The following is an 18,350-nucleotide window of genomic DNA, read 5'->3' as shown; positions in this document are numbered from 1 at the left end:
CCAGAAGGATGTACCCATAAACTACAAAATGGGTATGAATGGAGGTGGAAAATAAGTGAGAAACAAATTGGGTGGTGCAGGATGAGACTAAGACTTTGCAATATATACTGTTCTTATGTCATTGTGTTTTTTAAACCATATACCATATTACATATTTTGAAATTAATCTTAAAAAAGAAAGTATTACACAGTTTAGGGGGAATCAATGAAACATGTCCTCTGCTCTCAGATAGCATGGATGTAATTATGGAAAGGGGTGATTACAATTTTTATAAGACCTGATAAAACAAAAGAACAAAGTGTTAAGAGATTGCATAGGATGTGTAGTGTGATCTGGCAAGGATAATAAAAACATCCTTATAGGAAAATTAGCATTTGAGCAGGTCCAGCTTCACTGACACAAGACTTGTGTTATTACTCAGAAGAGACCTGCACTTGGTTTAATGTGTCATTTTTGCAATCTTGAAATTCTAAATTATTTTTTAATAAGCAATCCTATATTTTCATTTTGAACTGGGCACTACAAATTCTGTAACCAGTCCAGCACTGGAGATAGAATTTGGGATTAATGTTTCTTCATTATTATTCTCCGAACACTAAGGTTTCTCAAATAACCTCTGGATTAATGGATAGGTGTGATATAAAGGAAAAACAAGCATATGAAATATTATAATTCACATTTTTTGGTTATTCTGATTACCATGATTTACCTTTTAATGTCTGATTCCTACTTTTTAATCTGCCTTATCCCATTCTACACAATACTTACATAGTAAAATGTCATATTAATAAGTGATTATAAACAAAATTCCTAGAGGAAACTGTCACTCTAACAATGGCTATTAAAAACAGGGGCTTAAAAATTTATATTCAGGTGAGACACAGGGACAATAATAGATTAGAGGGGGTGGGTCTCCTGGACTTCTTCACAAGTTCACTTGCCTGTGGCCAAGCCCATCTTCAAGTTTCCATCAGTTCAACTAAACTTTAGACAGGCTTCTTCCAGACTGTGGACCATTGACTTTCCTTTTCTTAGATAATTTACTTTAGAAAGGCTGAAATTACTAATATAATTTCTTTCTCTACTCCTTTGAGAGGTACATCTTTTTAAAAGCTTCTTGCCAGCCTTAAACCCAAATATGTCTTTCTTAAGGACCCCTTGGATTTCCCTTTGGAATACAAACATCAAGGAAGGCAGAGTCCCATTTCCCCATTTCTACTGGAAGACAGGAGCCTAACTTCTATGGGGTATCTTGTTCCAAGTTGTAAAACTTCTTTCTATTGTGAAGATACAAGGAAGTTTTCTTTTAAGTAAAGCCCATAGCCACACAGATGGCCTGTGATACCCCTGACACCAGCTCTTATAAACTCTCCAACTTTTTGTTTCAGTGGAATTGGGTTCAGACTGACTTCTGATATCTAAGCCCTGATGTCAACATGCTTGAGGAAAGTCTTCCTCACCTCCTTAACTTTGTCCTTTGTCTCAGTGATTTTTGCTTTGACGTTAGCATTTTATAAATGTGAAGAAAATGTCTGTTGTCCATGTCAAGAGTGAAGTGCTGGTAAAGATTATGATTCTGTAGAGGAAATGTGGAAATTGGGCAAAATCGTATCCCCATACCTGATCAATCATGTCTTTGAGGGCACTGGGGTTAAATGCTATTTTAATAGATTTCTATGCTCACAATTAAGTAAATATTTTATTAGTATTAACATTAGCATCCACAATGTTTATGATTCAAAGTAGACTGGATGTGAAATGGAATTAGAAACATTGTGTCAGCCTTGGGTAGATGGCCCCTTCTGGTCCTTGCAGCCTTAAGACAGATCAATGAGTTTTGTTTCCTGGTCTTCTCTCTGCCAGCAGTTGCCTGGTGGTGATTTAGCTTTCTTTTTTGTGCTTGATGTGATGTCATATTTTTCTTAAGATCCTCTGCATCTCAGATGTGATATTTCAAAGCATTCGTTTTTCATGCAGTGCTTCTGTGGGTCCCTCCTCCATTTTAAAATGCTGAGTATTATCCTCGCTGCTCTGAAGAAATGGACCTCATATTTCAACACCTCATCTAATAGGATTTTTGTTTCTGCTCCGATGAAATGTGGCTTAGATATATTTATTTTCTATACTCCTCTGCTTGCTGGCAAAGTGCATAGCAAGTAATGTGAATGCATTCTTTGTTTCTGAATTGAAGAGTGTTTACAAAGAAAAAAAAAAAAAAAGAGGGACTTTGTATGCAAATGAAATCTTGGGCACAGAGTTCCACCTAGTTAAACACCTAAATATGCCCCCTGCAGAAAATTAGGTGCTGAATTGTGCACCAATGTCCTTAAAGGCATTAATTAGACCCTTAATTTTATCATGTGGGAAATGCGCTCCAGTCAAGAAACACCTGGTGAAGACAAACACAAAAGGAAACAATCAAATTAAAGTGTCTCGATAAACAGCACTGAAATATTAAACAAAATGCATTGAGATTAAACAAACAGGAACTACAGACATAGAGGAAAAGGATAGAACACTCGTACATGGGCTTCTACCTTCAGGGATGAAATGAAAACGTGAATTGCATTTTAAAATTAAATATACCCAGAAAGGAAAAATTTTGCCCTGATTTTTAAGGCAAAAATCACCATGGACTCATTTGAAAAACATTAATACCTGGTATTGAATAGATTTTGTGTATGCCTTTGTTTAAATGGCCTTTTTAAAGAAAAATTTGCACAAGTATATGAATCATCCCTACTGAACTTCACTGATGTAGGAATTTAAGAAATCCTTCAAGACAAAAACATTCATGGTAAATTCAATGCTTCTAAATACAGTAACTATTCTGGATAGTAATAGTAAAATATTTTCTAATGATAGGCATATGCAAATACATACCTATAAGTATACTACATATAACATATGTGTACATTACACAAACACATATATGTGTCTGTGTGTTCAGTTGCTCAGTCAGGTCTGACTCTGAGACTCCATGAACTGTAGCCCACTAGGTTCCTCTGTCCATGGAATTTTCCAGGCAAGAATACTGGAGAGGTTTGCCATTTCCTACTCCAGAGTATGTCTACATAATTATTAATGGCTTTTTGTTGAGGAAAGAGATCATATATGCACATGTTATTTGATACTCTAAGTTCCCTACCCCCTTCCCATCTACAAATCATTTGGAAAACATTGCTTATAAAGGTAGACACAGTCCCAATAACTGGGACTTTTTGAGTTACTTTCAACAGTTGTTAGTAAGGAAAGAACACAGGCATGAATCATCAAGTTCTCCCTCAGAACACACATTTAGAATTCTGAAATACAGGGCCATCACATGTCCTAGAAAAACAGAATTCCTTTTTGAACTTAAGATGTGGTTTTGTTCATTTTTTAATTCATTTTCTGAACTTTCTTCATTCTTTCAGAAGCCATTATTCTTTTTGTAAATTTATCTAAAATAGTGATTTCAGAAAACTCTTATTTTGAGAGTATTACCATAGCATTGCAGAACAAATAAATGTAGAAAGCAAAGTTAGTCAGAAAACTAACTTCTGATAGTTGTGTCATATTTAGTAAAGGGAAAAAAACTGCTAAAACAGTAACAGTCAAGTTTTCTTCTTTTTTTTTTTTTTTTAAGGGTCAGATAGTAAATACTTAACGCTGTGAAACAGACATCCAGTCCTAGACCTGCTATTTACTAGCCTCAGTTCCATTGGGTCGGGGATGTGATGACCACAGATGAGGGGAAATCTAGTTTCTCAAGTGATTAATTACTTTGGTCAACTTGCTTTCCTGAAGACAAATCTAGCAGAAATGGGCTAAAATCTAAAGGTACTGGATTTAGGACTAAACACAACTATAAATCTCTTATGAAAGAAGGCTGTAGCTTTGGTTTTTAACTTAAATACACTGTCTTTCCTGACAAAACTTCCCTAACAAAGCTCAGTAGCCTTACATGACTCTGTTCCTTCCTATCCTTTCATGTAGTACTCTCACTGACCCCGTGTTTCAGGATTCTGTCTCATTTGTGGTTACTTAGATTGCTCTGTTTTAGCTCCCACATGCCAACCCATGTGTTAATATTCTCCCCACTTGGAGTAGCATCAGAACTGACATAATTCACTTCCTTTCATCCTATAATATCTTCTTTATAAGCAAACTCCACGGAAAGGTGGCGAAGTTTACAAACTTCCCAAACTGAAGTAGGTACTTCTATTGGCTCCCCTAGCAGATGATTTATGTCTTTACCTCTCACCAGCTAGCAAACTAAAAGCTTTTGATTTTAGAACAGCTTGAGATTTATAGAAAAAACTGTGGAGGTAGCACAAAGAGCTTCCACATACCCACACCAAATTTCCCCCATTATCAGCATCTTAGGTTAGTATGGGCATTTGCGAAAACTAATGAACCAATATAGACACACTATTATTGACTGAAGCCCATATTTCATTTCTTTTTCTTATTTTTTCCTAGTACCCATTTTTTGTTCCAAGATTTCACCCAGGATATGCATTACACTATGTTTCATATTTCTTTCCTTAGTCTCTTCTTGGCTGTAATACATACTCAGACTTTTCTTGTTTCTGATGATTTGGTATTTTTGAGAAGTACTAACGAGGTATGTTGTAGAACGTCCCTCAGTTGGGATATGTCTCACATTTTTCTTATGAGTAAACTGGGACTATGCATTTTGGGGAGAAAACCCATAGGGGTAAAATGTCATTTTCATCATACAAAATCAAGAATATATATACTGTCAGCATGACATCACTGTTGATGCTAACTTTTATCATGCCACCAAGGAAATATGATTGGGTTTCTCCAACAGTAAAGTTACTCTTTTATCCTTCTTTCCAAGCTACTCTTCACAAGGAGTGGGGAGTAATACTCCACCTCCTCAAAGGATGTGAGAGGTCAAAACAGCCTGCCATAAATATACATGTCTTTATCTCCAGAACTGTAAATATATCGGTTTATATGACAAAGAGGAATTAAAGTTTAAATGAATTACACACTTATAATCAATTGATCTCAAAATAGGGAGATTATCTTGGATTACCTAGGTGGGCTCAAGTAATTACAAGCATCCTTAATTAAAAGTAGAGAAGCATCAGAGAGATGTGGCTTTAGGAGAATAATGACTGAGATACAAAGTTCCTTGCTCTGGTCATAGTTAAAGGATCATTAACCACGGCATGTGAGTGGCTTCTAAAAGCTGATGAAGGCAAAGGAAAGGATTTACCCCGAGAACCTCAAAAATGGATTGCAGCCTTATTTACATTTTGTTTTTACCCAGTGAGATACATGTTGAACTTCTACCCTGTAGGACTATAAGAATGTTGGAGTATCTATGTAATGTAAGCTGAGATTTCTTTGCATGAAGAATTAGCACTTCTCCAGTTATGTATGTATTCAGCTCCTTATATGAGCATGGACATATCTATATTTTGGGTAATAGGCCAACATTATTTTGTTTGTCAGACTGTTCCAGTTTTGATCATTGGGAGCTCTTATCATTGGCGCCTGTGTTCCTTTTATATACCCTCATTAGTGTGTATATGTGTGTGTCTGAGAGAGAGAGAGAGGGTGTGTGTAAGTGTGTGTGTAGTAGGTGGAGGGAGGGTTCAGTACTTTTGTCAGGTAATACAAGATGTTTCAGGTTCATCTTATATATTTACTATCTGAATCCTAGAATCCGCCATTTCTACAAAGAACCATGGTGCCTTTTATTATAGAACATTATCAGAGATCAAGACCCAGAAGGTAGATATGCTTGTTGATACTGGGGTGACCTTCCTTCTATGTTCTCTGCCTGGCAAAGCCAGGGCTTATACGTGTATATACTAACCTGTGTATACAGACATATCTATAAATATTTCTATGTGTAAGGTAAACATGAGTTCATACCATTGTCTTCAACTTAGACATATTAACACATGATCTTTCTAGACTTTTCTCACTCTAACAGTGAGAAACCTGAGACTCCCACCATCCATTATCCATTCACTGACTCTTTTAATTTCAGTATGTAAGTATATTGATATCAGAATCGTTAACCTATATTTTCAGGAAAAACAAATACACCAACTAGACACAGTTCTTATGTGCAGTTTATTTTGCACTGAACCTAAGAGATTCTACCCATTTCCAAAGCTACTTGGCTCATCACTTTGTTTTTCCCACCCTGTTTCATGAGGTGGTCTCAGACATATGTAAATGAATGAATTTTTCAGGTCCCATATTATATGTACAACAAACATAACATGGTAAAAGTGTATGAGATATGCTAAAACAGATATCATTCACTGTTTATCTGAAATTCAAATGTAATTTGCTCATGTTTTTAATCCAGCATTCCTACACCTTCTGTTCTGGAAATGCCTCATGTGTATTGGTCATACTTTCAATTTCTAACCTGAAATTCTAATCCCAGCCCTGGCAATATCTATAAAACATTAAATTTTTTGTACATACTGACTGACTACATCAAGGAATATTGACTAAAGGCAGAGAAATTCCTTAAATGTGGCTCCTCAAAGTCCTACAGAACTAGACTTTTAAAAAACAAACAAACAAACAAAAAAAATACCCAGCTGTAATTTTATCTACTTAGAAAAAGATAATTAACAAGAAAATTAAATAATTGTTTTCTTGAGCAAAGGATTTCAATGGTGTATATTGGTTGAGAAATATCCCAAAAGGATACAATAAATTAATGTCCCTAGGTGAAGTTTAAGCACAGCATAGGTTATTAGAGTTAAAATCATTAACACCTAAACTTCTCAAAGCATAAGTTGATTGGTGGAAATATCTTCCCATTAAACAAAAAAGAAGACTAAAAAAGTTCCCAAAGTTTTTGAAAGCTTATTATAGCAAACACTTTTGAAGTAGAGTGATTACAACATAAGTCCTTTTGAAAGTAAAGGGAATCAGGCTGAAATAAGGAAAGTCATTATTTTTTAATGATGTTAAAATGGTGTTTTCAATTCAAAACAGTCTCTGGTGGCTTTGTTATTATTGTTCTAAGAAATTTGCTGATGTCATATGACTTTAGGTATTATTTTGGACTATTCCATGAGGTAATTGAACTAAGACTCCTAAGAATGAATGTAGGTAACTAGGAAATATAGAATTGCTTACCAAATCTCATCTTTTAAAAATATTAAAATCAATTAAATCAATGGATATACCCAATTTGTAAAGCTCTAAGCAAAAGGCATTATATGCATAAAAAGTAGGAAAAGCAAAGCTAATGAGTAGCAGTGATGAATTTAGTAAGTGAGATGGCAAGGAAACAGAACTCATTCTGGTTGGGGTAGGGTGGGTGGATGAGTGGGTATTGTTGAATTTTCTATTTCAAATATATTTGAAACTAAATAGAAAATCTAGAGAAGGAAATGGCAACGCACTCCAGTATTCTTGCCTTGAGAATCCGGTGGACAGAGGAGCCTGGTGGGCTACTGTCCATGGGGTGATACAGAGTCGGACGCGACTGAAGCAACTTAGCATGCATGCACTGGAGAAGGAAATGGCAGCCCACTCCAGTGCTCTTGCCTGGAGAATCCCAGGGACGGGGGAGCCTGGTGGGCTGCCGTCTATGGTTTCGCACAGAGTCAGACACGACTGAAGTGACTTAGCAGCAGCAGCAGCAAACAGAAAATCACTAACATATCATGGATATTTAAAAGTTTATCTGACTATTTACTTTCATTTTTTCCAATTGCATGTTCTTATCTAAAGGTGATTATTTATTTTCTGTTGTTTTGAAAAAAAGAACAGCATGTATATTATCTATGGTGAAACGGACCACCAGCCCAGGTGGGATACATGAGTCAGGTGCTCGGGCCTGGTGCACTGGGAGGACCCTGAGGAGTCGGGTGGGGAGGGAGGTGGGAGGGGGGATCGGGATGGGGAATACGTGTAACTATATGGCTGATTCATGTCAATGTATGACAAAACCCACTGAAATGTAAAGTGATTGGCCTCCAACTAATAAAATAATATTTAAAAAAAAATAAATAAATAAAAATAAAAATAAATTACTGCTTGTGTTGTTTGAGACAGGTACAATGTCTCTCAGATTTCTATTAATAGAGTGCAAGTAAAGGCAGCTAAGGACCACAGATTCACGCTACTGACAAATGTTTACTTTTAAACCTTAAGGACACTCACTAGATTTCCAAACTAGCCATATTCTTTAAATATACTGAGTATGTTAAGCAAATTTTAAAGATGTTTATTATTATCAGGGGTTGAATTAACCCTCCAGATATTCATAGTTGAAGTCCTAAGCCCCAATGCTTTAGATCATTTTTGGAAAAATGATCACTGCAGATGTAATTAATTTAGATGAGGTTATACTGACCTGAAACAATCACAACATTGTTAACCAGTTATACCAAAATACAAAATGGTTTTGGTGTAAAAAATGGAAAAATAAATAAATAAATTTTAAAAAGAAAATACTTCGGACACTAAGAAAAAACGATGAAGTTATACTGGAGTAGGATGTGGCCCTAGTTACAAAATTTAACTTGGGCTTTTTTTGACTTCCACTGGTCAATAAAATGTAAGCAAAAGTGACTTGTCACTTCTGACCAAAAGTTTTCAGAGTAAGATCATAATTTGCCTGATCTTCCTCTCCTTCTGTCACAATAACCAGCAATGTTACAGGCTAACACTGTTCCATCAACATAGGTCCCAGGAGGAAGAAACCCTGGATGCAAACCACACTGTCCATGCAGTGTGAGTAAGAAATATATCTCCACTGATACAAGCCAGGAGGAGTTTGAGTTTATTTGGGGCTGCCATATAACCTAGTCTATCTTGACTGATACAGAGACTAAGGCCAATAAAGAGGCACATTGGGATGAGTCTTGTTACTCTCATGCTATGATTCAGAATTATTTCATCTAAATACGATAGTTTTTGAGAAGACTACTCCCTGTGTCTTGGTACTATGTCTTAAAATGGGGCCCTTGGGCATGATTTATGGAGTTTAGGCAGGGTTTTAAAGCTTGGAGAACTGCCCTGCCTCTCCTGAGTGGTAGTTCACTAATACTTAGTTCAAAAAACCCTCTGAATCTTCTTCTTGCATTCCTTAAGGCAGAAAAATAAAGCACAGAAAATGTCAATTACTTCCCCATTAAGCAAAAAGACATATGTAATCATATTTCCTAACTTTCTGTATAATGTCTAAAGCTGATAACCATCCATGAAGAGTAATGTCTAAACTTTATCATAAAACATTCATTTTTCTTCATATAAGAATACCATTTCCTAACATAATATTCTTTACATCTCTAATTTAAATGAAAGTCTTTGGGAAAATTATTTTCATAAACACAAACATAAAATATGAACGTCATTTATGCTCAAGACATAAAGGGCCTTTCCATTTAGGGGCTCTTTCATTTTTATTCCTATCTCTTCCTTTGCATCTACAGCAACAGAAAGAAATCTGTCAATACAGAAAATATATTCTTTTGTCAGTGTCATGGCCTCCCTTTACAAAAGGTACACAAATAACCTAGAGTCTGAAGGACTGTGCCAATCTGTGACTTCCATTCAGGTCAGTTTTCGGGATGCTTCATCCAGATGGGTTTTTTGAATTCCAACAGGCAGGTTGGCACCCAGCCAGTACAAGTCTTTTTAACTGCAGCATTAGGCACTGTCGCCAGCTGTAGAATCAGGATGCTTGTGTAGAAGCTGTCAACTGTCACCTGATCCTAAGACCACTTCCCATCTTGCTTTTGTTAGCAGAAAAAATAAAATTCTAGGTGTGCCTGTTAAATATAAGTAAAACTCAACAAATGACTACAGTGTTGTAATGAAAATGTCTGCTTTGTGACCAGTACTAGAAAAGAAGAAAGACTACTTGAGAGGCGGGGGCTGAATCCATGTTTGTGAAAACACCTCACTCTTTTTTAAAAATTTAATCTGTGTCAATGGGGTAATTAACTTAAAAATTCATGAAATTGGAAGCAACAATTCTGAAGGAAATGGTGTGAATGTTGCCAATCATTACAGTGTAAGATATAGAAAAACCCTATGCTTCTTTTTTTGTTTAGATAAGCTAAATAGGTACCAAATAAATAGGTACTATAATAAATAGGTACTAAATAAAGCTAGGGTTAGGGTTAGGGTTAGATGAAATTCATTAGATGAAATGAATAAAATCTGAACAGAAAGTTAATTTCTAGGCTTAGAATTTTACATATAGTTTTATGATTTCTTCATTTAAGATGTGTAGCTTTCTTAACTCTAGATTCCTACAAAAAGTTGTTTATATATAATCACATCTATCTCTATATATTGATATATATTTAAATATTCAGCAGTAATAGCTACCAATTCTTTAGGTTTTATTGCGTGTCAGACATTGTATCAAGCATTTTATAGTTCTATGTTTGTGGAGAGATTCTGAAGCCTATGTTAACTTTATCAAATAGTTTACTTAGAGTGATCACCATATATGATATACTATGATAGCTGGTATATACTATGATAGCTGGCTGTTAAAATTATAGAGAAAATAAAAATGAGCCACATAGAAAAAGATTATGCTTCACAAATGTTTCCTTTTGTTATTATGAAAGATCATTTCTATAGACACTTTATTGTCATAGTTGAAAATTATTTTTAAAAGACTTACTTTGGAGTTGAGATTTATATGAGGAAAAACTCCCAAGTAGACCTAACGTTTTGCTTACAGGTTAGCAAACTATCTATTTATGATTTGCATTATAATAATATTAACTAGCTTCAGAACAACTGAATAGAAAGCAAAGTAGTTAATTTTTAACTCTTTTCAGAATTTTTAACAATATAGAAAAGTAAAAATTCCTTAAATCTCTCTAAAATGGTACATTCTTGATGGGCTGAAATTATTCATTTGTGTCAGGCTTGTTATCAGTTCCATACAAAGTTGGTGTTTGCAAAATAAAACAGTGTGTTGCTTATAAATGTAAAAGTTCTACTTAGGATGGCATAATGGTGACCACATAATACCTATCTAAGCAATTGCAGGGGGCAAGAAGTTTTGTCTTATTTGTAATTCTATCTCCACCATTCAACCCTGTTTGGGATGGTATTAATACTAGGAGCTGGTATACCTGCCAAGTGTACAGATGAAATAATGCCAGTAGATGCTACATCTGTCAAAATGGCAACCAATATTCATTTGGCTATCATCATTAAATCTGCCAACTTGCATCCTTGCCATTCTTCAGATTAAAGCAGCTTTCCTAGTAAATTTACTGCTCTGTTTCTCTGCTCAGTAGGGTAAAGTGACATCAGAAGAACCACCTTAAGGCTGTAGCTAAAGAAGTGGTGCTACATGTGTGCTAAATTGCTTCAGTTGTGTCCACCTTTTCCCAACCCTATTGACTGGAGCCTGCCAAGCTCTGCTGTCCATGGGATTCTCCAGGCAAGAATATTGGAGTGGACTGCCATGCCCTCCTCCAGGGGATCTTCCTGACCCAGGGATAGAACCTGTGTGTCCTGATTTGCAGTTGGATTCTTCACCACTAGCACCTCATTCCAGACTTTGGAGTCTATTTGTATTCAAATTCCTGTTCTCACACTTTTTAACAAAATGTATGACTCTGTATCTAGCTGTTTTAACTATTGGTACCTCAATTCCCTCATCTATACAATGAGAAAACACCTTTAATTCACAGTGTTTTCATGAGAGTTAAAATTGAATATGTACATAAAAATAACTGACAGGCAAAACCTGCAAATCTTTCATAGCAATCATGGAACCAGTTCCCTAGTATGCCCCACTTGTGACCTGAATTAGTATCAACCAAAGAGGGTCTCCCGCTTTGCAGGCAGATTCTTTACCAGCTGAACCACAGGGAAGCCCAGATATTTGATAGGACACATATTAAGGAAAATTTTGTAAATTCCCTTACAAAATAAGATAGGGATTTATGGGGTTTTTTGGCTCTGTCCTGTGGTTTCTTTCTGGGAAGGAAGTGTGAGAGAAGAATGGAAAGGTGGCGAAGAACTGGCAGGAGATCAGACCATGGATTGCAAAATAAATAAGGAAAATTAGTGGTTTTTCTTTAAAGAAAATTGTCAAGTGTTCATTTTTAAGTTGTTCATTTGCTATATATTTTTATTATATAGGTAGGTATTCAATAAAGTTTAAGACTCAAATGTCTTCTATGAGTATATATCCCTTTGTGTGTATATCTACATGCATATGTTTGCAAAAAAGGAAAAGGATTTCATTCCATATTTGTATTTAGGCAGTAAGGGACAATGACAACATATGTGGGATGATGAGATCCCACTAAACTGAATTAAGACAAAGGGAGACCTTGGATGTAGAAGCAACTGTGAAAAGAAAATATTCACAGAAATCTTATGTGAGTACTGGAATATCCTTACTCTGTAGATAATGGGAAGATTTACATGGCTTTGACACTAGAATCACAATAGCTATCTCTAAATGAGTAGTTAAAAATATAGTTATCATTGAATCACTTGAAGAGCTATTTCTAAATACATAATCCAGGCCTCAACTCAATTATCATAGCTATTTGCAAGTAGAACCTAGGAATATATGAAAAAATATATAAATACACCCTGTTATGATTATTTACTCAGCAGAATTCAGTATTACCAATGAAAAGATGCTTAATATCTCTAATTAATAGAGAAATGCAAATCAAACAATGACATATAAGTTCACACATGTCAAAAGAGCTATTATCAAAAACAAATCAATCTACAAATAACAAATCTTGATAAGTATGTAAAGAAAAGGGTACTCTATTGTGGGAATGTAAACTGGCACAGCCACTATGGAAAATAGTATGGAAGTTTCTCAAAAATCTTAAAATATAACTACCATACGATATAGCAATCCCACCCCTAGGCATACATCCAGACAAAACTATGATTCAAAAAAGATACATGCACCTCTATATTCATAACAGAAATATTCACAATGGCCAAGATATGAAGACAACCTAAATGTTTACTGACAGATAAATGGATAAAGGAGATTAGGTATATACATGCAAAGGAATAGTACTCAGCCATCAAAAAGCACAATATAATAACATCTGCAGCAAAATGGGTGGAACTTGAGATTACATACTAAGTAAAAGTAAGTCAGAAAGAGAAAGAAAAATACTATATGATATCTTATTTGTGGAATCTAAAATATGACACAAATGTCATATATGTACATGTGGTATCCTTAGTTCCCTGACCAGGGATTGAACCCATGGCCCCTACTGTAGGAGAGTCTTAAACACTGGGCTGCCAGAGAAGTCCCTTCAAGTTCATCCTTTGGAGACAGTAATAAATTTAATAAAGAAAATGTGTAAAAACTTAATAAACTCAAGGTATCTAAAAGTTTATTCCTTTAGAAAGATTTGTGTGTGTATGTATATATATATATACACATACATATATATGTATAAAAGAAAGATTAATTATATTATTATAATTATTATAACTATATAATTTAGGAAGATTAACATACATATATTAAGATATCTAAAAGCTTATCCTTTTAGAAAGATAAATAAATTTGATAATTAAGTCAGACTCACCAAGCAAATCAAAATCACAAATTACCAATATCAGGAATAAAAACAAGGTAACAAATCCTACATACACTTTAAACAAAAACAAGAGGTTAATATGAAAAAAATTATGCCAAATATATTTCACAATGTAGAGAAAATGGATATATTATTTGAAAAATAGTATCAGTAAAACAAGCACATGAAGAAATAGACCATCTAAATAGTCTTAACTCTGGAAAACAAATTGTATCTTTTATTTATACCACACACCAATGATTTCTCTCTCCATGACTGTATTACTTCATTGCTGAATTTTTACAAATATTTAAAGAAGTATCAATATCAATTTAAAATATATAATATATATATAAGTAAAATAAAATGTTCTAAAACATTTTATGAAGTCACCATAATCTTGTACCTAAACCTGACATGAACAGTGTAAAAAAGGAAAATTAAAGATAACATTTCTGTAAGGAATATCAGTTCAGTTACTCAATCATGTCCAACTCTTTGCAACCCCATGGACTGCAGCACACCAGGCTTCCCTATCCATCACCAATTCCTGGAGCTTGCTCAAACTTACATCCATCGAGTCAGTGATGCCATCCAACCATCTCATCCTCTGTTTTCCCCTTCTCCTCCTGCCTTCAATCTTTCCCAGCATCAGAGTCTTTTCCAATGAGTCATTTCTTCGCATCAGGTGGCCAAAGTATTGGAGTTTCAGCTTCAGCATCAGTTCTTCCAATGAATATTCAGGACTGATTTCCTTTAGGATTGACTGATTTGATCTTTGTGCAATCCAAGGGACTCTCAAGAGTGTTCTCCAACACCACAGTTCAAAAGCATCAATTCTTTGGTGCTCAGCTTTCTTTATGATCCAACTCACATCCATGTATGACTACTGGAAAACCATAGGTTTGACTAGATGGACCTTTGTTGGCAAAGTAACATCTCTGCTTTTTAATATGCTGTCATAGCTTTTCTTCCAAGGAGCAAACATCTCTTAATTTAATAGCTGCAATTCACCATCTGCAGTGATTTTACAGCTCAAGAAAATAAAATCTGTCAGTTTCGATTGTTTCCCAAACTATTTGCCATGAAGTGATGGGACCAGATGCCATGATTTTAGTTTTCTGAATGTGGAGTTTTAAGCCAACTTTTTCACTCTCCTGTTTCACTTTCATCAAGAGGCTCTTTAGGAATATAAAAGATTCTAAATAAATATCAGCAAATTGAATCTAGTGATGTACAAAAAAGATGATATATCATGTCATAGTGAGATTTATCTCAGGAAAGGAGATGTATAACATTTGGAAATCAATCATAATTCAACATATTAATAGAAAAAAAGAGAAATGTCATATTTTCTGTGGAGCAGCAAAAGCATTCAAGATAATTAAAATTTGATTAGAAAAATGACAGTAACAAACTCCTCTCAGCAACCTTAGAACAGAGAGGGAGTTACTTGATTTAACAAAGATATCTAAAAAAGAGAAACATTTTTTACAAAGGAACTAGCACTATGCTTAATGGTGACATGTTGAAAGCTTCCCCCATTGAAGTCTGGAAGAAGAAAAGATTATTAACTATTCTTTTGATAGTCAATATTTTCCTGGAAGCAAGTAAAATAAATGTTTAAAAACTTGGAAGGAAGAAGGAAAACTGTATTCAAGGAGGTTGTGATTCTCTTAGGCAGAAAATTTTAAAGAAACTTCATACATGCAGTTAGAATTAACAAGTAAAGATACGTGTAACTATATGGCTGATCCATGTCAATGTATGATAAAACCCACTGAAATGTTGTAAAGTGATTGGCCTCCAACTAATAAAATAATATTTAAAAAAAAAAAAAAAAAAAAAAAAAAAAGATAGTAAGGCTTTTTGATATAAGATAATTGATATAACTTTTTTATGTCAGAAATAAATTAGAAATAAAATTAAGTAAATATTTGCTATAGTACAAGTTACATCAATTTCCTCAGAAAAAAAAATCTAATGGAAAATGTGCAAGTTCTCTATCAATAAAATCATTGAGTATTGAAATTAAAATAAATAAGTATTGAAAAACTGAAGACCTAGATAAATGAAGACATTTGATATGTTAATGGCTATGGCACCCCACTCCAGTGTTCTTGCCTGGAGAATCCCAGGGACAGGGGAGCCTGGTGGGCTGCCGTCTATGGGGTCGCACAGAGTCAGACACGGCTGAAGCGACTTAGCAGCAGCAGCAGCATAGCACTTTAAGATGTCGGTTCTTTAGAAATTGATCTATATATTCAATGCAATACAGGTAGACTATTCCATCAGGATTTACTCGTGAATACTGAGAAGGTGATTTACATTTATATAAAATTTAAAACACCAGAGAGGCACCAAGATAAACTTAAAGAAGTGACTTGAAGACTTACACTATAAAGTGTCAAGACTTAATAATTCTCCACTAAATAATATGGTATAGTTATTGACTTGTCTTAATTCCAAACTTAACTGAAAATGTCAGATCATTTTGTATTATCTATTTTCATCTTTATGAGAAGCCAGTTATAGAATGTATAACAGTAAATTGTGCTGTATGTGTAAATGTCCTTACCAACTAAATGACATAAAACTTTCTTAAAGCAATTCTAGTGTTCATTTATTTATAACTCTTCCATGTGGTTTCCAGAATATTGGGAGTGATTTACTGTATCTTGTGATAAGAGTTTTAACAAATTCTAGTCTTCACGCTGTGGAGAAGGCAATGGCACCCCACTCCAGTATTCTTGCCTGGAAAATCCCATGGGCAGAGGAGCCTGGTGGGCTGCAGTCCATGGGGTCACGAAGAGTCAGACACGACTGAGCGACTTCACTTTCACTTTTCACTTTCATGCATTGGAGAAGGAAATGGCAACCCACTCCAGTGTTCTTGCCTGGAGAAGCCCAGGGACGGGGGAGCCTGGTGGACTACCGTCTGTGGGGTTGCACAGAGTCGGACACGACTGAAGCGACTTAGCAGCAGCAGCATTGACTTATTAATAGACACGCAGAATACTGGCATAAAGTCTAACATATAATTCTATGTAAAGAGTGACTTTATTTATGATAATAAGAGATGCCTAGATTCAGTGGTCAAATATGTTCATAAGAAGTATTTCTGGGTCAACCGAATACTTCATTTATAAAAGCATCTTGACCGTTATCTTACTTAAGGCACAAATGAACACTTGGTGAATTTTAAATCTACATGTGTATGATAAGACAATAAAGATTCAATCTAAGTGTTAACAGTTAAGAAGATTGTAATCTTGAGTTATGCAAATACATTTCACACTAGTATATGACAGCAATAATGAAATCAAAGAAATTGTAGACATTATTAGATTTGCAATTTGAGTTATCAAACACATTATTAGAGTATAAAAAGAAACAGAGCAACAGAAATTATTTGTATCACATATGTTCATAAAGAGCTTGTATCCAAAATGTATTTAAAAATATTTTCCTACAAAGCAGTGAGATAAAAGCAAATGTTTAATTTTAAAAATGAACCAACATCTTTGATAAGGAATTCATCATAAGAATAACATTAGAAAGCCACATTAGTCAGCAAGGAAATATAAATTAAAAGCATATAGAATATCGCTTAATATCAAAATGGCTAATTTTTTTTTTTTTTTTACAAAACATGAAAACAGTGTTAAATATTCATGAGAATGTGAAACAATTGAAATGCTTAAGTTTTTCTAGTGAGAATATAAACTGGTACAACAACTTTCAAAAGCTCTTTGTTACTATCATTAAGCTGAGCACGAATATGTCTCATGGTTAGCAATTTCACACTTTAAGTATATTCTCAACAGAAATGCATTCATGTTTACCAAAAGGTATATATTAAAGTGCTTGTAGCAGTACTATTCAAAAGTGCCAAAAACTGGGAGAAAAATTAAAATCCATTGAATTCAACAGATAAATTCATTGTGGTATAATCAATTAATAAAATAGTAATGATCAATACAATTAATAAACCACAACTGCACACAAAATAGATGAATCTCATAAAATTAATTTTTGGTGAAATAATCCAGATACAAAGTAGAACATACTGTATAATTCAATTTATAAAAGTATCAAGTTAGGCAAAGCAATCTCAGATGAAAGAAGGACTGAGAGAAGATAAATTGTGTTCATCCTGATTTTAAGGGAAATGTAAGGGAAAACAACAGGTAAGAGGCGTGCTTCTTTATATCGATAATTTCTATACATTTCTATTTCCTTCTGAACTACTCCTTAAGAGATAAGAGGTTATCAATCTGACTGAAGTATTGTAAGGATATTCTTTAAGTCATATTTCGCTAGTGAATTTGGTGACAGAGAATTAAAATTTCCTTTATTATTGATGGCTTTTCTTAAGTTCAGTGCCATGTGTTAAGGAGTACTACGCAGGGTCTGACAGCTTAATTTCACAATTGGTCAAGTGCCACCCTCGCTTCTTTATCAATTCTTGCATACAGTGGCAGGTAAATAATGAAGACCATATTTATTAGCTGTGCCAAGCGAAACAGGATTTTGCTCAATAGACTATGTGCTCAGAGAGACATTAACTTTCTAACCTTACAATGAACAGTATATCCTTATGATGAGCAGTTAAATTACAGATAATTTGGAGCTAGAGTCAACAAAATTCCTACCAGATAATAATAATGAATATGAGAGGAAATGTAATCAAAGATGCTAACAAAGTTGTTGAAATAAAACACTGGAAGGCTGATGCTGTCAATAACTGTGATGGAGAAGAAAATGAGTAGTTTGGAGAAAAAAATAGGTGT

This window comes from Muntiacus reevesi, chromosome 15 (genome assembly GCF_963930625.1).
Source record: "Muntiacus reevesi chromosome 15, mMunRee1.1, whole genome shotgun sequence".
Classification (NCBI taxonomy): Eukaryota; Metazoa; Chordata; class Mammalia; order Artiodactyla; family Cervidae; genus Muntiacus; species Muntiacus reevesi.
Note: the sequence above shows the minus strand (reverse complement) of the source record.